This window comes from Coptis chinensis, chromosome 8 (genome assembly GCF_015680905.1).
Source record: "Coptis chinensis isolate HL-2020 chromosome 8, ASM1568090v1, whole genome shotgun sequence".
NCBI classification, from domain to species: domain Eukaryota; kingdom Viridiplantae; phylum Streptophyta; class Magnoliopsida; order Ranunculales; family Ranunculaceae; genus Coptis; species Coptis chinensis.
The window spans coordinates 94904394-94927636 of NC_141463.1; the positions used below are offsets into that span (position 1 = coordinate 94904394).

At 37.4% G+C, this 23243-nt stretch overlaps 1 pseudogene across 1 annotated transcript; it reads right to left on the reverse strand.

Annotated features, from left to right (window-relative positions):
* Positions 1–1860: 1860 nt before the first annotated feature.
* On the reverse strand, positions 1861–11400 carry LOC147484659 (uncharacterized; annotated as a pseudogene). Its single transcript, XR_015203943.1, has 9 exons — positions 11371–11400; positions 11112–11239; positions 8706–8830; positions 6870–6980; positions 5203–5311; positions 4884–5002; positions 2889–3042; positions 2624–2768; positions 1861–2518 (listed from the first exon to the last, which is right to left on the reverse strand). The product of XR_015203943.1 is annotated as an uncharacterized LOC147484659 (transcript).
* Positions 11401–23243: the final 11843 nt, after the last annotated feature.

Genomic DNA, 23243 nt, shown 5'->3' on the forward strand with positions numbered 1-23243 from the left:
TTGGTGAGAAAACGGTATTGGTTGGGAACAAGAGACTCATGAAGGCTCACAACATCCCAGTGAAACCCTGAGGTTCAGGAGTACATGTCCACGTAAATGTAGTTAAAGACTTTTGAGGTGTACCCAGTGTTTGGGGTGGGCGGCATGGTTGGTGAGAAAACGGTATTGGTTGGGAACAAGAGACTCACGAAGGCTCACAACATCCCAGTGAAACCCTGAGGTTCAGGAGTACATGTCAGATAGTGAGCACCTTGCTCGCATTTGCGTGTTGGTTGCTGTGGATGGCATGGTTTCAGTCATTGATCAGTTAATACGAATTTTATCGTTCTAATTCGTTGATTTTTCTTCCATCACAACTTAACATTCAGTATGTAAGTTAACAAAAAATTCTTAATAAATAATATTCCGACCAAGGACATTATTATGGCCCAAAGATTAGACTTTTGTAAAATACATACATAATTAGAATATTTTGGGGTTTTCACGTTGTTCGTACATTTTTTTTTGAAGATACGTTGTTCGTTTTCACTATCAACTCCACATACGTTCATAAATAGTATTAGATAAATAATAGTTCGGTAAATACGAATTTTATCATTCCAATAAACATTTTCATTAAAAAATTTGACTCAACCACAATTAAATGGGTTAACCAACTTTATTATGGGCTATGTCTAAGATGTACTATATGACCCACATTTGTATATGACCCACGTTAAAAAAAGGCAAATAAAATAAAATAAAAATAATCTGATATAAATATATTGAACAAATAAAAAAAAATAACATAGTTCAAGTATAGTTTTGCATTGAAAATAGTCGCAATATCATCTTCGCTTCATTTAACATTTTCACATAATTTCAATCAACATTCTGTTATTAAACAACAAGCATACATTCAACAAATCTCAACTATGGGCAAAAGTTTGAACTTTTGTAAAAGACATACATAATTAAAAAACTTTAAGCGCAAGTTTATACATACATACATCATTATAACTTAACACTTTAGTATGTAAATGCAAATTTATATATGAACAAAAAAATCTTAATAAATAATACTCTGACCAAGCACACACGACTATCTAACAAAAAAAAAAAAGCACAAAAAAACGACTATGGCCCAAAGATTGAACTTTAGTAAAATACATACATAATTAGAAGACTTTGGGATTTTACCGTTGTTCGTACATTTTTTACCTAGATACTGCCATTGCGTTTTCACTATAAACTCTATTTACGTTCATAAATAGTATAAGATAAATAATAATTCGGTTAATACGAATTTTATCATTCCAATAAACATTTTCATAAAAAAGAATTGACTCAACCACAATTAAATGGATTAAACGACTTTATTATGGCCTATGTCTAAAATGAACTATAGCCCTAATATTAAATAAATCTATCTACTAGGCTTTACTTAGACTATTTATTATTTATTCAAGTAGATATCGGATTAGGATGTGAGTGACAAATTTTAGATTTCCTAATTAGGATTAGATTCGATTCGGATGCAACTAGGTATGCATCCTTTTCTTCATTTATTCAAGCGGATATCGGATTTGGATACTATTTCATACATTTGCCAAAATACTGAATCGGATTCAGATGTGAGTGACAAATTTTAGATTTCCTTATTAGGATTAGGGTTCCTATTAGGATGCAACTAGGTATGCATCCTCTTCTTCAAACCAAATAGTACAACATATTTCCTGAAATTAATTGCGACGTATTTTAAAAATGGGAGTGTGCTTTGAACATAGAGCCCTGTGTTTGCTCAACAAATGAGGAAGAGACTTACAGAGATAACTCTATCAAACTTAAATGGTTATATCAGGTAGAAAATTTGTATGTTACTGAAAAGTAAAAACAGATATCATGCTTAGTCTGCTAATGGACATGAGTCGGATTACATTGCTCAGTCATCCGTGTGTTCCTAGGAGAAGAACAAACATACTACTTATTTCACTCTATTGCCAATGACTGAAGGCATTTATATCATCAAGAATTTTTAATTCTATATCTACAGTCGGTTTTTTCAACTCAAAACAACCTTCCTTCTGGTCACAACATGTTAAGCCCTTTGTCTAAACTTTAAGACAAACCCCAGTTTGTTCAGAGTATTTGAGACCGATTGACCTGATAACAATGTGAAATCGGAAGCTCTGTGTTGCTTGGGAGTATTTGTTCCTGAAAGGGACGAAACGTTGACTGAAAGAGTCCAAGAGGTCAATCCCTACACCAAGCAGTCAAACTTAACAACATTGAACACCTGATTCAATGAACAACACCTGTTGATAATACTCTTACCTCTTTTTTTTACCCTCCACGTGCGGAGCACGTGCACTTATACTAGTACAATGATAAAGAATGAAGTTTGCCTCTTCGCATTGCAGCAGACGGACAAACCCAGCATAATAAAATAAAATACTTGTAATTCATATATTATATCAATCTCAACCAAATATTCTTCTTACGAAACCACGCTTATGTACCATTCCCTTGAGGTCTTTACCTGAAAAAGTATCACAAAACGACAATCACACACGCAGCACATGAAGGATCAGGTTGCTGAACCACATCTCATTAACATTAGCTAAAATTCGACAAAGATGTGAACCTTCGTTTCTCCCAGCGTCATACAACGCTTCTTCCGCAATGGATCTCCATTGCTCTGCACACGATATATTGATGCCCATACCAACACTAAGTCCTCTCAATAAATGCACCGTGCGAAGAACACAAAACAACTCCTCTGGAAAACTCTACCATAATTACGAAAGTTAGTATAACAGGGTATCTGCCTCGGACTCCATTCTTCTTAAGATTAAGAGAACTAACAAGCAAACAAAGTCATTGTATCTGTGCAAGTATATATTCCATACCCGAACAGCAATCTTTTTCAACGAGGAGTCTTCTGAAAATGGTTGCAACATCTTGGAGCCAGCAGGCAATTTTGTATCGAACATAGACTGTGCCAACTTAAGCATTTCTTTCTGTTCATCCTTGCATTTGCTCAAGGTTTCTATACCAAGCTGCCTGGACAAATTGGAAGAAAAAGAAGAAATAAAATCAATTGTCAATTTAAAATAGGATTCTGGCTTAATTTTAAATCATGGCAGAAAAGAAATGAAGGATCATGTCGCTGAACCACATCTCATTAACATTAGCTCCTTGTAGAATCAACATCCATAGAAGGAAAAAATGCCGCATTATCTAGACATCTCTACAGAGATTCTGAGGAAGGGCACAATATTCTCTAGTGCTGGTATGTCAATATGCCAGTCCAATGCAATGTCTATATGCTGACAAATGCAAAATTCCAACAATAATAATTTCGACATAACCAGCAGTCTCATATATATATATTTTTTCCAACAGATGCAAAGACAAAAGCGTTGGATGGGCCCCACCAAGAACAACTTTGACTGAAAACAAGATAAAGTCACATGCATCCAACAGTCAAATAATCCTAGTTAATAATCACATTCCTAAATTATGTGCAATGTTATTGTTAGAGTTCTGCGCAAGTCATTAGATAGGTGGGACACTTCGCCCACCCGAAGAGTGAGGAAGTGTTCCCCTAAACGCAAGGCCCCTTAACCCCCACGACCCGGATTTTTTTTGAGGTTTTACATATTGTAAACAAACTGCTTTCCTATATAAGAAGCGTGAGAGAAGGCCGAAACTAATTAAGCCGTACTCTCTTTTCTCTCTCCTTTCCCTCTAAACTTTTTTTTTTAGGTGGGTTAGGTAGAGCCTAAACCTGTATAAAACCTCAAAACAATATGTCCTGCTTTATCCTCCTCAACAAAAGAGTTCAGTCGACTGCCTAGAGGAGGTATAAAGAACTGACAAGACTCATTACAAGAGGATAAAGATGCTAAGTAATCAGCACACCTATTGGCTTCTTTATATACATGTTTGAAGCTCATTCTCTCAAATCTAGAACCCATTTGCCTAATGCTTGTTACTAAGTTAATACAATACCATGGTGGTTTCTCTAAACTTTCTTCTTCATTAGCAATAATATAATTTTACTGTTACAAGTAATTTGGCCATGGTAGATGAATCATAAAAGACCATAAAAGGTCGTCAAGAGCCATTGAGTGTTGACCTACATGACTATCACCAAAATACTTACAATCTTCCTCACTACCATCAGTCCCAGACCCCTACTGTCCTTGAGTCATAAGATAATCAATTATATAATAATGTAGTATTACGACACTTCTACTGTGATGGGACTAATGGCTATACTACCTCTTGTGATCCACCTACTGCAGTGCATCAAGTGGCACCATGCTCAAGTGACCCACCACTTTGATGACTTTCATACTTGACAATCCTGACTGCCCTTTGTATTCTAACCACCATGAGCCTTTAATCCTAGGTTTATTTTTGTTTAGAGTAATTGTACTCTGCTTTCTGCAAAATTTTGGCATTTGATCCAAACATTGCAGAAATTCAACAATTGGTAATAAAATTATATATATAATAGGGTTAGATAGGGTATATAATAACACTGAAATATAACAAAAAAAGTTGTTTGCAAATTTGCAACATGCTGTGTTATGTGTAAGAGTTTATTGATTCTTTCATGATAAGTTTTCATATTAATATGCTTCAAATTTTCAAAGTATATAATGAAAGTTTGTAAGATGATGTATTATTGATTAAATGACTCCACAATATGCTCTATCATATTACTCCAGGGTATAAAGGCATATAAAACATATGATACGACAAGCAGATCAATCCCCTCGGTAGAGCCCAACAAGTAACACATGAATAAAACTTTCCTTCTGCTCCCATTTGAAGGCCATATCTTCTTTTTACTTTTCCATAACCAAGATGAGCACAAAAAAAGAAAACAGTACCTATAACTTTGAGATGCCCTAGTAGGGTCATCGTCAGCAATAGCAAGGATCATATTCGCAAAACCAAGCCTGAGGTTGTCTGGGAGATCCTTCACTTGGCCATAGTCTAGCAAAGCAACCTGAAAAGTGAAGCTTAAATATTTGAGCATTCTGGTTGATAACTAGAAACAAGTTGGGTGATTCGGAGGGTAGGACTATCTATTGGTTCTCAGCTGAAACTGAAGATGAGCCCTATTGTGAATTTTACATATACTGTAAAACACCCAGAAATAGAATGTGATAAAACTTTGAATACTTAAGCATTAGTAGATCAATTTACCTGTGACCCCTTGCATATCAGGATATTTCCAGGATGGGGATCTGCATGAAAGAAACCACTCTTCAAGATCATCTGGCCATATACTAGCATCAAACTCTTAAGAATGTTCCTATATTTAAGCGAAAAAGAGAGAAAATATTAAGGAAAAAAAAAAATCAATTTTGAGTTTTCATATATAAAAAAAAGATACAGAAAAGTCACTGATAGATACGTCTCGAGGAATGCAGAATAACAAAAGATTCACCCGAAAGAACCAAAGAAGATAAAATTTAAGAGCATATACACCTTAGGGTGGCAGTGGGAAAAGAATGTTCCAAAGAAGAGTATAAAGAGGTAACTAGGTAAGAATGACATGAAATAATATGAAGGAAGTAGGCATAATGGCTTAATAAGGTTTTGGACATAAATATGTTGTTAAGGTAAATGCAAAGGATAATCATTCAACTCAAAATCAAAAAATAACCTGAATCAGTCAGAGTGAATGTTCCTGGTCTTACGGAAACACACTTTCAAGTAGATCCCATCTGCAACTGTCCAAACAAAAAATACAGTGGAACTGCATGGGTTTGCTGTCTTATATATGATCCTTTCCATTCCAGCTACAATTGAACCATTGATCTGATGAAAGTTTTATATATTGTAGGAACGCTGACACATGGGAAATAAGCCTTTGAGTCCGTTATGGAAGATATGATCACGTTTGTTTACTTCTTGATCAAGTAATGATAGGTCTTCAAAAACAACAATCCAAAGGAGATCCTCTTTCGACATTAATTCTTGTTCACTTGTTCAAGTCACGATGGGTCCCCAAGTACATAGGAAAGAAGGTCTTTGCAAATGAAATCCACTTTCTCCTTTCCTTTCATCATTGTCATGTTACGCTTGATTAGACTTGTTCACAGGGCAATATCTTTTGGGTTCATTAGGTGGACACAAGCTGGCGGATGGTGGTCCAGAGGCCAGAGAGTTACTACAAATTGTTGATTTTGGTTCCTCACACAAGCATTGGTGACTGATGAATCAAGATATTAGTTATTTTTAGGGCGGTACCCAGTTTGGAAACTAGCTTGACAAAAATCTTCAATCCTTTGGGATGTTCTGTGTTGGCGTGTTCCAAATTTGGAGCATTCAACTAGTATTAGAATATGGAGTACAAAAGCTCCCTTGTCGATATGCGGGACATCCTATAGGGACCAACTTTGAGCGAAGACGTGTCTGGCATCCGGTTATTGAACTATTCCAAAGAAGGCTTCACAGTTTATGTAGGATTTGCTTAAGAGCTGGGATGTAGGTCCATTCTCTTCGCTGGTAACCCAAGTATTGGAGCTTATTGCCCTTTGCGATCTTACAGGGTATTTTGATAGAGTGAAATTGACGTCATTTTGTGATCATCTCAGCTACTTTTACGGAAACCCCACACTGAGGCTAGAGGAAGACACTAATTTTATGAAAGGCTACTCATAAATAAAGGAGAGATAAACTACTGGAAGCAAGCAGAGTGAAGGTGTACTAATAAGAACAAGGAAAAACTATATGTCAGCGCATATACAGATAACATATTGATCCATGTCTGTTGATTCAAATAAATGTAAGTGGAAATTTATTCAGACAAAATAAATAATGTCAAAAAGAGATATGATACTGTAGGATAAGTAGAAGGAGCTTACTGCTTTGCTGCAGCCGCAACCTTACCACCAGGATTTATGCCTCTTTTAGCTATTTCATCACCAAGGTTAAGGATTGGGATTCCATCAACAAAGTCCATTACTAAAACCTTCCTAACAAAATCAAGAAAAAAAGTAATATTAATGCTTTCAACATTGGATTTAAAGATCTAAACCAGCTTAAAACACATACTACTAAAATTCGGTTAACCGAAAGCAATGCATTCCTAGATCTAATGTTTAGTAGATTAAAGTGACAAAGAAGAGGAACTGATGTCAAGGAAGTATCTGAAGATGTGATGAACAAAAGTGAAGGCACAAACAAATGTGAGTTTACACACCCTAAACAATTTGAGAGTTATAAATGAGAAAATGAAATGCCAAAGCAACTTCGTATTGACTCTGTTGAAATGTTTAGTGTAGTCCCACATGGAATGTTTAATGCTTTGCACACGGTATAAAAGTTCCTAGGCCTCCAATTGACATCAATTGGTTTTCATTTGGATGCTCCAATGGTTTGAGATGGCATTAGAGCAGGCTAATGTATTTGGCCAAAAGGCATGTTTACTCCATGTCACCCTAATATTTTGTTCACGTGTTAGGCTCAAGTAACGCCACACGTTAGGGGGTACATTGAGATGTTTAGAATAGCCCGTATGTGGTGTTTAAAGCCTTGCAATACGGTATAAAAGTGGGTCTCTCCACTCATCACCAATTGGTTTTGAGATGGATGCTCCAAAGTTTGAGACATAGAAGAGGGCTCTAATAACATTGTGACAAAGTTCTCTCTCACCAAAAGACTATCGAATAGAGCTAAAACTATGTCCTAGACAGTGCATACCATGTAAACCTCTCATTTTCTTCTTTTCTTTCTTTCTTTCATTTTTATTATTTTTCTTGGGTACGTCATTAATGTAATTTAAGTCGTCTTTGGTAGTAGTGTCTTCACCAAAGAGTTCACTTGAAAACTAGTTAATTTTATTCATCCCTAAGGATGTAATTCCACTAACAACAACCCCTTAACAAATCATTTCCCAATAACAAAAACTTCCCCTTGTGACAAAGCATTCCCTTCCGAGAACACATAGGCTTACGACAAACACAAGCTAGGTAGGAACGTGTGTTATCTATGATTCTAGAGCAGGCAGACACCCACATGCACACCTCAATAGAGATATCTGTTGGATAGACTTCTTAGATACTATGGAACAAATTTGAACCTGCGACCTGCTAGGAAGAACCTCGACACCATGTTGGGGACCAGTTTCTAAGAGCTCGAACTTGTCGACAAAGGAACAAATGATTTATATCAACATGATCATAGATTGCATTAAGGTCACATCTGAAAAAAGGCTTGAAGCTCATTGACTAGGAAAATAAAAAAGATACAGATGGACAGAATCAGAACCTTGCTTTTTCGGTTTTTCCTTTTATTTCTTATTTTTTATTATTTAAATAAGAGGAAAAAGGAAAGAGCCAAAGGAGAGAGACAAACCGATGTTATTCCATATTTGCTTGAGAAAAGAATAAGCTAAGAAGAAAACTTTAGTTTTTTTTATTGATTGAACCTTGAACACCATAATAGAGCTAAAAGACATAAAAGGACTACACCTTTGACAAATTAATATCTCTAACAAAATGCTTGTGACATCCCTAAAAAAGTATAGCATATCGAATCAACGTCTTATAAATCATGTAGAATGAAAGAATCAATCATCTTAAAATAATTAATCTTACGAGAAAGAATCCTAAGAAAGGAGGGACCTAAAAAGAGTCTGTTTGATTCAAATTCTGCATGTTCAACCATATTAACCATGTGATCCTTTAGTGTGAAAGTACCTGGTCACCATATTCCGAACTACACTTGGCACCAATACAGGAGGCTTTTTGTTGTGTACGCACAGAAAGCGTTGAATTCTCTCCATAGCTTCAGCCTCCCTCAAAAAGTCAAATTCATATCCAATCTAACAAAATGCACACAAAAACAAAGAAGACAGTCACATTATTTGCATTCTTGAATTATCATGTCATATCTGGGGAGGAGGTGGGATGAAGAACAAAGATATACATAAACCTAGGTTACATGGACACGCCTTATTTTGAATAAAATGCGTGGTCGGATCGTATCCATTAAAGTAAGGGTCCGGGTGTCCATGTCGGACACATATTGTATTTAATTTACCTCGAATTTCTGATTTACCATCTAATTTAATAAATTTATAATTATTAAAAAATTAATTAATTATTCCTATCCGTGTCCCAGGTCGTCGATCTTCATTTGCCCCAGATCCGGACACCAGATCCGTGTCGGACACCGACATCGCGTGCCCATGTCAATGTAACCTAGACATAAACCAGTGCATCTATTATTTCTAAAGACTCAATATAATTGTCCCATAATAAGCAATCACAAAATTCAAGATTACATACTTACATGGTAGATGAAGAAAGGAACTTTTGGGTAGTCCACAATGGTGGTAGTTAAATCGGTGTGTGCAAGCATGGTGGGAAGATGGGATGCCTACCTAGGGAAGCACGGATACGGACATGCGACACGGATACGATACTTACGACCTACTACACGGATCACGGCATTTTTCAAAAAATATAGACATGGATACATGGACACGTTTAAATATATATATATATATATATATATATATATATATATATATATATATATATATATATAATTGAGCATTTTTCACCAAATTCAAATTAAAATGACAATTCTACTTCATAAAATGACCAATTCAAACACATTAAGCAAAGAACTTACATGTATAATTGTATAACACTGCAAGCAAATGCCAACAAAAAGTTCAAAACAATACAAAGGATTTGTCAATCAAGTTGTCCAACTTCAATCTCTACTATCTCTCTCTCCGCTGATATCCGTCTCTCTCTCTCCAATTGATTTAATGGGGTTTTAAAAGGAAGGTTTGAAAATTTATCCATGGAGGTTTTAAAAGGAAGTTCTATTTTTGGCTTGATTAAAATTAGTTAGTCAGGTACCACTTAATCACTTCATCTTTCTTCTCTTGCATCTCTTCTTATCTTGGATTTTATTTCACTTTTTTTTTTTTTGTTGAAGTTCCAAAAAAATTTTGTGAGATTACTATTCTGGCGTGTCCCCCGCGTGTCGGAAATTAAAAAAATTAATTATAGAATCGGATATTCCAATCGCCAGATCCGACGCGGATCGGGCATATCCGGTCGACGGACCGATACTTCACCCTTACTGAGATGTATCGGTGCTGCATAGATGCCTACCATCCCTTTCAACGAAATGTATCTTCGAAGAAATAAAACTCTATTGATTGAAGTTAATAGTCACACAAACTTCTTGAGAATGGCTACAAAGACTCAACCTTGCATGAACTACAGAGACTGAACCCACATACTCTAAACATAAACTACTCTCTCTTATATACCTTCTCATACTCAATTCCTCGAGATGAAATATATACTCTGTGTATTTCTTGTCAGTAGATCTGCATTCTATTAATGCAACCACAAATTATAGCGGATAAGTAAAGGCGACCAGATTTTTCCCATTAGCAAGACGCTAAAGGGAGGCCAATTCCAAATTCCAAGGAAAATATAAAGCAAGCCTACATGACTATATTCTCTGAACTAAACACAAATTCTGAGATTTCCATCCTATAATAGTAGATACCCCGGAAGCCCAATTGAAGAGAAGCTCCTTGATGTCTATAATGATTCGATGAATATCCCACTCTTCTAGATCGTAAATCCTTCTATTCTATTCATTCCATAATGTGCAAATAATCTTGGGTAAATGTTCCAGCGACCATTTCGCCTTCGGAGGGGGTGAGTGGATAATGATTTTGTTGCCCACAGCTTCCATGATGTTGAGTGGCAGAGCACATGGTTTGAGAATGCAAGAGAGAAATTTTCACTAATACTAACTGCCACCAAACAAAGAGACTAAGATCTGATACACATCCTCCTCAAAAGAGTTCCACAAGGAACAGGTGTTAGGAATGTTCGACCCTTTTCTGTTCATGTTAAAATGTGGTGGGCCAATTGGAAAACATGTAATATTGTATCACTGATGCAGTCTGAATGGGAGGGACCTCATCTCAATATACTATTTTTTGTTACAGGATTGTTGCATAGAGCAAATTTAGGTGGAAGGATCTATTAAGAAACCAACATACAAGATACTACAAAAGTATGCTAAATGTAGATCATGAAGACAATCAAAGATGCAATATGCACCTGTTTCTCCAATTCTTGAGTCACAGAAAAAAGGTCAAATTTGATATCTGACTTTTGCAAATATAATCTAAAGCTTGCAAGTTATGGATATCTGTCATCATCAGATCCTGACCTCCAGGATGTTGCACCTATAAAGAGCACATAGAAATCAACTACTCAAGAGTGCTTTGATCCTTTTAAGATAACATGTATCCTGTTTATCTTACCTTCACAGCAACATACGCCCTTTGCACCTTTCAGTCTAGCTCGATGGACCTACGATCAAGGATGATGCAAATGTGAGGACCATATAGAAATATAAAATAGGCCCTTGTTGGTGAATTGCAGAAACAAAGAATATTGGAAGGATTTGTTTGGAACAGGGTTATGAGAGTACTGTTTCTTGGCAGAAGTTCCTCTACAAAATCATGGCATGGAGAGGAGGGAAAATTCCATAAGAATTAAGCAGCTAGCTAGTTTTACAGAGATTCTAAGCTCTAGCATGGACACGCAAAAAATTTCACTGTGTCAGTGTCAGATGCGGCTTGGGACAGCGTGTCGGCCTTTGCACATCGTGTTCCGCGTGACAGCAGTTTGGGCGTGGATTGGACACATCATGGGCGTGGATTAGGACTGGAATGGAATAAAAGAAATGAAAAATCCCAAAAGAAAAGGTCAAAAGTCTGAAATGGAATAAAAAGAAAAGGAAAACCCAAAAGAACAATTCTAATTTGGACAACTAATAATAGTCTAGTCTAAACAACTAAACAGACTTCATAAATAAGCCTCCAAAAGTTTGTAAAAGTCTCTGCCCCCAGCAACCACTCTTTTTATTGTTCTTGTGGTTTGAATCTTGATATATTATGATATATGACCCTAAACCCAATGTTACATAAATACAAATAAAATTTTAAATTGTATTTAATATCCGTGTCCGTGTTATTGTTCTTAGAAACTTAATTTAATAATGATGCAATAGTTTTTACATCTTTATGAAAAAGTTTATGCAATCACTATCATTAAATGTACACAAGAGTAAGTAAGGACCCACGGTTAGACAACTTAGTTTCCATATCCTCGTAGAATCTAACCAAAAGCCTCAAATGTATGATATACGAGTAATGACACAGAGGAGTAGTTCTTCCGAATAGAGAAGTTCACACGTCTACTTACTTGATCCCTACCCAAATCCTAGGCAAGAATTTAGGCCTTCTTTGGATCGATATAGCCAAAAATTTACACCTATAAAAAAATTTACCGCTAGTCGCCCCACTGAACCTTTCATTAATACTTTCTACTTCACCAAAAAAAATCATTACCCATCTAGTCACCACAAATAAATAAGCCTACCTAGATAATGAGTATGAGAAATAGGATGAAGTACAGAAAAATGAAGAGAAAAACCTTGTCACAAATCAAAATCGATTACTGTTTGAGAATAAAACAAAAAATATATATATATATATATATATATAAATATGTTTCCAAAAATCAAAAAGAAATGTCAAGGTTAGAATTCCCCCAAAAAAATCAAATCAAAAAAGGGAATACAAAAGCTTGAAAAATCCAAGTATGGAAACCCGTGTTAGAAGCCGAAAGAAAATAAGGATTCTCTAGTATAAATATCTCAAGACCTTATTCTCTCATACTTATCATTTTTTTGAACTTTCCATTCCATTTTCTTCTACACTACCACCTAAGCCCCCATAACACCTAATAAAGACCTCTAGCTACCAATTAGGAATAGGATAGTGTGATAATAAGTAGTAGTTGTGACTTCTAATTCCTCTAACTGTCATTGAACCGTGTGAGGAAACGTGTGCCCACTGCAGACACCGGAGATAGCAAAGCTTGAGTGGAAAAATAAGAGAAATTCTGTTTTACACATACCGCGGAGAACCTAATTAAGGATGCTATCCAAAGGATCCATAAACGGCCCCGCCAGTACATTTCATTATTAGATCACCGCATGCATGCTCATACGTAGATGTTTTGATTATTGTATGTATATTAACTTGAATTTCGAAAAGAATAAAATCCTTGTTTCCTCTTAAGTGAGATGTCTAGATACCTGAGATTAATTAAGGAAACAAGCCTTTATTACTGAGTCGTTGTAGTATAAATGAAGTTTGTGAGTATCTTCTCTGGAAAACTCTCACGAGGCTATAACTCGTCCACTAGGAAATTCCTAGTGGTTCAAGGCCTTGTTGCATACGGTCAATGCAACCGCCACAATATTCACGCTCATATGGATGGTACAAGTTATGAAGATTTGGTCAAAGTGATGTAATAAATCGCCCAAAAAAATACACCACCTCGTGGTGCATATATCTAAACACCTTTAGAGCATTTGCAATGCAGGTGATAGAGGGGGGGAAGTGATAACTATCACCTTGTTTCCTCCAAAAGTGTTGTGCAATGCTGGGTGATAAACTCGGTGATAGTTTTCCCGAGTTCAAAACAAGGTGAAACCAACCACCGAGTTTATCACTGACTTGTTAACTTCGGACGGGATGTTGGATTCCGTCTGGATTACAAAACTCACCAGACGGAATCCAACATCCCGTCCGGAGTCCTAACGGCTACCAACGGTCAAAAAGTCAGAACGGTCAAAAAACGGTCAAAATAAAAAACTTTGGTATATATACAACATTTGTTTCATTTCAACTCACACTTCCAACAATCATATATCATATTTCTTCTTCTTTAAAAATCAGTTCTTAAAAACCAAATATCAAATGGCATCAACTCAAGCATCTCAAGCAAGTGGTAGCACTCAAGCAAAAGCGAGCTCACTTTAGCATGTCCGATGATCAAGCTCTATGTCTTGCTTGGATAAAAATTAGTGAAGACTCTATTGTTGGTGCTTTCCAAAATGCAAAAGGATTTTGGAATCGTAACAAACGAAGTTCAATCAAGCACGGGGTGTGATAGGTCTCCCCATTCAATTAGCGGAAGGTGGAAATATATTTCAAAAATGATGAACAAATTTGTTGCAATTGTGAATGCGGTGGAGGCTCGACATGCAAGTGGTACAACAATACAAAGCCGGTAATTACAACGCTGTCAATTTGGAATTTATTGATTATCTTAGTCTTAGTCTAATTATTTCCGCCTTCGCCTAATTATCTTAGTGTATTTATTATTTCCATTTTAGTCTTAGTCTAATTATTATCTTAGTCTAATTATTATTGCAGTTTAATTATCTTAGTCCTAGTGATTATTTTAGTCTAATTACCACCATTTTTTTTAGTTGTCCGAGGCAAGGATGACGCACCAACTACAAGAAAAATCGGCTTTTTCACTTGATCATTGTTACGTTATACTCAAGGATAATCCAAAGTGGAGTAACGTTTTTGAGGCAAGGTCAAGCCGCCCCACAAAGGGAAAAGGTCGCAAAAATGATGGTGAAGATTCAACTTCTAATTCACCAAGTGTTGGTGGAGTTGAATTGGAGGGTTCTCAAGAAATAGAGCGTCCAAAAGAAATGGAGCGCCCTCTTGGATCGAAGAAAGCCAAGTCCAAAAGGAACCAAGAAAAATCATTTGGTATGTTGGAGGGTTACTTTACACGTTTAGAGGATACATTTGCACAGGATGCAAATGAAACACAAAAATGCTTAGAACTTAGGGAAAGGGAACTTGCATATGGTCAAAGAACTGTGATGGCAAGAGAAGAAAAAAAATCGATTCAAGCAGAAAAAAATCAGGTTCAATTGGAAAAAAAATCGGCTTCAAAAGATGCAATATGAAGCTAAGATTTTAGCGACCGATACAAGTGTCCTCCATCCCGATACCGCTTTTATAATCGAAAGCAACAACAAGCTGAAATACGTCTTTGAATGGGGAAGGGCTAGAGGTGGTTCTAGCTCTAACTAAGCTTATGTATTTTAATTATCTAGTATTTTATTTTAATTAAAGCACTATGTATTTTAATTAATGCACTATGTATTTTAATTTCACTGTCTTTTTAATTAATGCACTATGTATTTTAATTTCATTGTATTTTTAATTAATGAACTATGTATTTTTATCTAACTGCTTTTTTTAATTAATGCACTATGTATGTTCTCATTCAATATAATTATTTTCATAGAAATACAATTACCAATCAAATTAAAATACATTGTAATATAGTTCATTAAAATACAACTGATTAAATACGTTGGAACTACATAGGAAATACATTAGGAAATACATTAGGAAATACATAGGAAATAATGCTGGAACTTAATAGTTCACGTTAAGAAATACATAGGAAATACATAGGAAATACGTTGGAACTTAATAGTTCACGTTAGGAAATACATAGGAAATACATAGGAAATACGTTGGAACTTAATAGTTCACGTTAGGAAATACATAGGAAATACATTTTCATTTCCATTTTAATTTTCGCCTCCTTCTCCCTCATCCGATCCCACCAATTTGGATCATAAATTGGTACCGGATCCGGCCGCTTCTTCAATGCCACCAATTAAAAACATGTTCAACTAAGTCCTTTTGAAGATTAGTATGTGTAACTTCATTTCGATCTTATTTCTTGCTTCAATCATCCGATAGACAAAATGAAAACCATCATCTTCCCCGAAAGAGCGCAGTATTGTTTCTTTCCTCCTCGACCTTTCCAATTCCAAACTCCACTTTCACGCTCATTCTCAACAATCATATTATGCATTATAATGCATGCCTTCATTATATCTCCAAGAACAACAACACTATGACAACGCCAAGCAGCCCTTAACAATATGCCATCGCGCTCGCGAAAACTCAAACGCCCTTTCAACATCCTTTCTTGCGGCTTCTTGACGCTGAGTAAAGATCTTTTCATGCTTATTTCTTGGATAACGAAATGGCTTGAACAAATGTGCCCCATTTTGGGTAAATACCATCACAAGATAATATCCCATATCATAGTCATTACCATTCACATTAAATGCAACAGCAGGAGCCTCACCTTGCTCTAATGATTCAAAACATGAGAACGATGAAGCACGTTAATGTCATTATCGCGAACCCTGGTAGGCGAAAGAAGCAATGCCGGATCCAACAATGTTTGTCTCGAACGGCTTCAAGTATCAAAGTTGGTTCCTTCTTGTACCCTACATGTGTTCCAGCCCCCCATCCACTTGGGCAATTCTTCCACACCCAAATGCATACAAATGATTGATCCAAGCATTCCTGAAAAACCCTTTGCGCATTTTCAGCTAATATCCTAGCGATTCCGCGCCTTCACTTGGTCGTCTCCCAAGTACTCTTCCTCAAACGCCGTGATAATTGCCTTGCACCAACGCTTCATAGATACATTTGCTTTGTGGAATCTCCAATTTGTAAATACTCATCCGTTGAATCGGAAGAACAACCACCCTAATTGTGCAACCGCAGCTAGTCCCTTTGTAACCCGTAAATTGCTTTCACAATCCGATCCATCCACCTTGTCTTTAAAGTAATCGTCGAATGATGCAACAAAGATGCAACATATACATAAAAAGCTCTCTTGTCATCCTGTACCTTCGCCTAAACTTATGAGGGAGGCCACCTACAAGGTGTTGTGGAAGTAATCCCTCATTATCTTTTGTTTCTTCGAAATCACCACCATCTCTAAACGTGTACTCTCGCATGCATCCACCCACCGCGTTTGTCTCAGATCCACATCTTCAATTTCAATGGCTGCTTGAGTCATTAATGCCCCAAAGAAATGGATAATAACTGCAACCTCCTCCTCCTCCTTCGCCCATCATATCATTATGCTCATCTCTTTACTCTTTCCATGTAGTCATCTTCAGCCAGAAGTACTTAAGATCTAATTCGTGAAACCGTAAGGCGAACTATTACTACTAGATCCTCCCCATAACCTTTGGTTATATGTAATTCTTTCTTCTCTAGACATTTTTCCTATTTTTAGCTTGGTTGTGGGGAAGAAGATGGCTATGTTGTTTGTTTGATATAAAAGATAGAAGAGTAAAACGAAATATGAAAGGTAAGGTCACATATGATAAGGTCACATGTGATACTTTGATTTTGGTCCACTTACCAATTGACAACACATTTTATTAGATTTTTGTTCACTCTCCAAGTGACAACACATTGTATCCAAATGTCTATCCATGTACCCTCAATAATTCCAAATGGGCCACCATCCCCATCCATAATTGCATTGTTTGGAATAGTAAAATGTGCAGTGAGGAGGGCTTAAACACCAGACGGGATGTTACATTCCGCCCTCGGTCTAAAACCCGGACGGGATGTTACATTCGCCTCCGGTATCCCCATACACTATTCTGTCGAACCTCCGGAACCAAACCACCTGCAAAATGAGTGATATTCCAAACTAAAAATTTGCTGTTTCAACAATGACAGGAAATGAGTGAAACAAATGTGAAACGAGCGAAACGAATGTTCCATTTTGGAAACATACTAACTTATAAGTTTTAATTTTTTTTTGGCCATAACCTCATTTGTTTTATTGACATATTCATATAAAACCTGCTAATATACTTTGAAAATAATAAAGAAGACAAACAACAATCATGAACAACACCCAAGTCTAACACGTAAACTTCGTAAAAAAACTAACTTATAATTTCTTAAAAAATTGGACATAACCTCCTTTGTTTAATGACATATTCATATCCAAAACTCATCAAAGAAAAACCGCTAATCAAAAATTCATTACAAACAACAATCCCAAACGCCATAAGACAAGTAATGGCGCACGCTTATTACAAACTACAAAAAATATCTATCGAGACCTCCTCCCCTACGAAAGGCCCGGTCGAAGAGCTCTCCCCCCACGCCGTTGTCGCCTTCCTCTCGGTTGAGCTTGAGCTTGAGGTACTCCACTTCCAAAGATTCTCCAACTCTTGCACACGCCTCTCAAGCCGCAAAGTTCGATTACGCTTCTTCTTGTAAGTACTTTCAAAACTCGCGACGGTAGGGACTCCATGAAGGACTCACGATGGCATAAGTGATAGAGAGTCAGTTAAGGAGCTCGACCTTACTTCATCCCGTTTAACAAAACAAATGCAAGTTAGGGGGTTATAGTGAATACTAATAATAACAAATCATAAATAAATTCAAATCATACTAACCTCTCGCTAACCGCTTTCGAATCAGATCGACAAATCCGCTACCATCGCATCTACCGGTGGAATAGGTATTCTCATATCTTGCCCCCGAAAGTAATCATGCTCCAATGCCAAAGGTCATCATCATCAAATATCTGTGGAGTTCTTTTATGCATCCGAATATCATGAAACACCCCCACGGTCGGATCGCGGGGCAACTCCACTCCTCCTCGGAAATGAATGTCGGGCCTCAATGCTCCGAAGTAACCCTTCAAAATTGGTGCCCCGCATAACGCACCTAGCAAGAGACCTCGACCAACCCTCTTCCAATATAAGTCATAGTCGCCCGTAAAACCGAAAAGCGATCGCCCGGCCACTCATTTGGGTTTGTTCTATAGTGTGAAAGAACAAAGAAGAAGAATATCGAGGGTCGTCATATCTGTAGGTGGTGGGTAAGGTATAACAATCTCTCCGTGATACTTGCCGCCAACATCCGTCCCCAAAGGTACCATGCGTTGATCGACCCTATAAGTATCATCCGCCCGAGAAAGAAACCTTGCTCTATGACACATATATGATAGTCTACGGTTTTCGGTGTTCTCTCGAACATCCGAATATCCGCGATAAGGGGTCCGAAAGATGAAGGACTCGCCCGTGGTTGCCACTCAATTCGACTAGCTCCTAAAAGCTCAATCACCGACGAAAGTGTTATGAATATTATGCGATAGGTCCCCATACCCCCTCACTTTCTGATGAAGCCCCCATGCTTGAATACGTGAATCGGTCATGAGTCTCATCCTCTTCCAACCTCTTCAACACGGGATGCATCACACGAAAATGCTCGTATTACCAATATCATCATCAATAGATAAAATACAATATCAATATATATATAAACATGTCAACATTAATAATTAGATAAATAAATGAAATGAAACAATAACTTAATAAATAAGACTTACCGGTATAATCCAAACAAAGCCGCACAAATTGCCTTTAGCGGCTTTCGTCTCAACTGCGAGGTCTAGCCAGCGGTAAAGGTATGCCAAGATGGATTGACCCCTCCATAATCCCACATCCTCTCTATACGCCCGAGACAAATGCCATCCACCCGATCACGTAAATAACTATCAAAGATATCCAAATAATACCGCACCAACAAAGTAGAAGAGGAAGGCACGACATACTGCGGATCGACTCTCACCAATATGATAGTCTTTCGGCTTCTCCTTGAGTCTATTCAAATATCTCAAGTAAACCAACTCATATTTATAGCTCCTCCCTTTAAACCGCTTCACCGATAATCTCAAAAACTCGTCTTGCTCATCATCTTCAACCAAATCAAAACCTTCAAAGAAACTCTCATCACAGAGTAAAACCTCTAAAGTTTCATCAAAAGGAACGACATCTCCATAACCAATTGGGATACCCGTGAGCATTGGAAATCAAGAGGGGTAATCCCAAGCTCACCCCATGGGAAATGGAATGTGGGTAGTTTGCCACCACCGCCAACTATCCCAAACAACAACGCCGATCATTTTGTCCTAAATTAGAATTCAAAAACTCCCAAATGGTGTGGCGGATATAATATCGGAAACCGTGACAAAATTAGGATCCGCTTTTGATTTCATACAACGCGCCACCACGACATTAACATTTGAAAGTGCACAACGACTTTCCATAAGTGTACTTCCTACATTCAACAAACACGCATTGTCACGATATAATTACAACTATTTTTTAAAAAAATAATAATGACAAATTCAAACTAAAATAAACTAATATAAACTAATACAAATTCAAACTAAAATAATAATGACAAATTCAAACAACAACAAACTTGATATAAACTAACATAAATAATAATAATTAACATAAAAAAAAATCAAAAACTTACTTGAGATTCCGCCACTCGATTTGCTACGCGGTCGGACCGATGTTGACGCTTAATGGTGGGTGGTCCTCGATTTCACAACGCGGTGGAAAAATTAAACCCAAGTTCAATTTCGTCCTCCTCGCCCACATTACGCGTTCTCGACGGACGATCCTTTTGCCCTTTTTTGAAATTTTAACATTTCCAAACCATCTTAATGTTCTTCATGTGGTGAGGTTGGTGGGGATGGGTTGGGGGATGGAGAAGTCATTATGAATGGAAATTTGTGTTAAAAGGTTGTTAATGGAGGCAACAAAATCGAATTTTGGCTGGAAATGAAGTGAAAATGGAGCCCTGCTCGCGTCTCATTGATATTAGTACATCGACGGGATGTTACATCCCGCCTCGTTATAAAATATCGGGACGATGTTACATTCCGCCTCCATTATCAAAAACTCCGCGACGGAATCCAACATCCCGTCCGAATAATATTTTATCACCTCTGCATTGCACAACTTCACCTTGTTTTTCACCGGGTTGGTGAAAAGGGGGGTGAAAAGTGATGAGGTGGCGGTGATAGAGGGGGGGATAATTATCACTTGCATTGCAAATGCTCTTAAGAGAGCGTGCCCGACTTAGCCGTTTGCCCGACTTAGCCGTTTTAACTTCAGCCGCCAGAACATAGAAGCGTGGGCGAGCTAGCCGTGCAACTCGCTTTTCTCCTTAGTCCATTCGCCATCTGTACTTTTTAGCTGCCTAATTCTATGCGGCGTCCGTCCGGGTTTTCCCTCCAAACAGCACTCAACACCTACCTCTCCTAGCCATCTCCTCAACTTAAGCCGCCTGTTCACCTAATCTAAACACCTTTAAGAGTCAACAATCATCATCATCATCACAAGTCAAAAGAAAAGAAATCATTACTCTGTAAAGCAAATTGGTTCTTATCCAATCAAATCATTTCAATCAGTACGTTTTTCTCTTCTTATCGACTAAACCCCCCAACCATTTGCTTAACTTCTTCTTCCAATCGTACCAATTTCTCCGTTTTTCAATCGTACCCAATTTCTCCTTTTTCAATCGCTAACCCATCGGACCAATTCCTCCTTTTTCCAATCGCTGAGAAGCAGCAGCAGAAGAAAAGCGACAGATGCCTCTTTATTTACTTTTTATTATTTCATTGATTCTTCCATGTTTGTCAATTGCAAATGTCATTTTTTTCCCCTTAATTCGTTTTTTAATTGAGTTTTTAATTTTGTTAGCTAACTTCATGGATTGGATCAATCTCGTGTAGAAGAGAAGACTCCATCTACAAGTCCACTGACCTGTTAAAACCCACCATACTCCAATCCAAGTTCTGCCCAACCTGTTGGGTTCCACTCTCAATAATGTTGTTGATCGGTGGAGGCTGATTTGTATGCGAGGAAGCCACCCTCTGATTATTGATGTAGTCGTTTCGTTTTTGCGACACATTCCCCCGCTGTCCATTTCCAAAACGTTATATCTGAGGTTGATGTGAACCTGGAAATTAATTGTAGTTTTGAGATGGTGCCCTCTGCCTGTCGAACCCTAACCTGCTGCTGAATTTTTTACACTCTAGGCTTAAATGTTACACACTCTAGATGCGCATCAAATGCACATGCGTTGCCCCAATAAAGCCACTACTTTCATCCCAGTTTTTGGCCTATCTCACAAGATAAGCCTTTGGTTTGATAGGGAGGGTTATATATGAGTTTAAGAGGATGAGAGTGACTTTGGTGTTTGACGGAGGGGGTCATGGAAACGCATAGGATATCGAGGACAAGGTCACAGGAGCTGCAGTCGTAGTAGAAGCCCTTGCCATGTTCCCAACATGCATCACATATAGTTAGTACTCTTTCTAGGTAGGAGGGTCGTTCGAGGTAAGGTAGTAAGCTTTGTTGGAGTCAATGGGTGGGTAATAAAGCTTGCAAGTGGGCTGGTAGCGCTTGGAGGATGAGGGCGTGGTTGGGATCTGCATTTTGGTTAATATGTTGGTGTATTTGAGAGCATTGGATATGGAGGATATAATTGTCAGCCTTGCAAGTGTTTAAAAAAAGGGGAAAACATATCTTATGAAGTTTCCTATGTATTTTGATATTTGAAACGTCTCCTTCTCTGCCAAGCTTTTATTCATTTTAATTGAATTAGATTATGTACATGTCACACCTTGCTATATAGGAAACTTCTGTAGTCACCTTTGTCGCAATATGGTATAGTGCCAATTGTCCCAAACAAACAACAAAAATGTTGATAAGTATTAAAGTAACGCCAGTGTCATACCATATGTGGTATAAGTGTCCAAGAAGTATTACTGAAATAGCCATATTAAAATTGTCCATGGATACGGACACATTGGGAACATCGAAGTATATGGGTATCAAGTGTCGCTGAGAGATTATCCTCCCTTTGATCTGTCCGGATTATTTTATTGAAGAAATCTGGCAATTCCAAAGTGTACAAGAATATAAGTTTGGAGAAGGCTGCTGGATGTTGGGGAGCTCTAATGGATGTTCATGGCTGAAATGTTCAATGGATTGGTCATATTTTAGCTTCCCAATCCCTTTCTGTTTCTCTTAGATAGAGATGAACACAACGGAGACCTTGATCCCTTGAATCTATATGTTCTCACAAGATGGTTGAATCTAACATGTTAGCTTCAAGTTGATTTCTTTTCTTCAAGGTCACCAAATATTTGTATTAATCAAGAAAAGCAAAATTCAGTTAAATCCTTAGGGCGTGCAACTCAACAGTTTTACCATAATCAAGTTACTAGCAATGTCGATAGACCCTAAGAGTCGACAATTTTGACCCACCCTTATATTTTTCCATATTGCATACTCGCGATTATTAATTCTGGTTGGGAATAACCTTCATCTTAACAAGGGGCTTATAAATTACGTTAATATCCGTATTGATTGACCCTCTGTTCTTCTACGTTGTCCTAGCTTCTCAACTCCGACCCATCCTTCTCAACGTCCACCATCGAAAATTTTCTCAAAGCGAGTTTATATAGAATATTATTAAATTACTTACGACCGTGTAGCATTCTCGTGAAATTTGTAGAAGTTACTCTTCACAAACGAAAGTTACTGAAGTAGAATTAGATTACTCTTAAATAATTTGATCATAAGGAGATTTAATTTCAGTTTCCATTTGCATAGTACCCACCTTAGAGCCACTTATCTTCAGGCACATC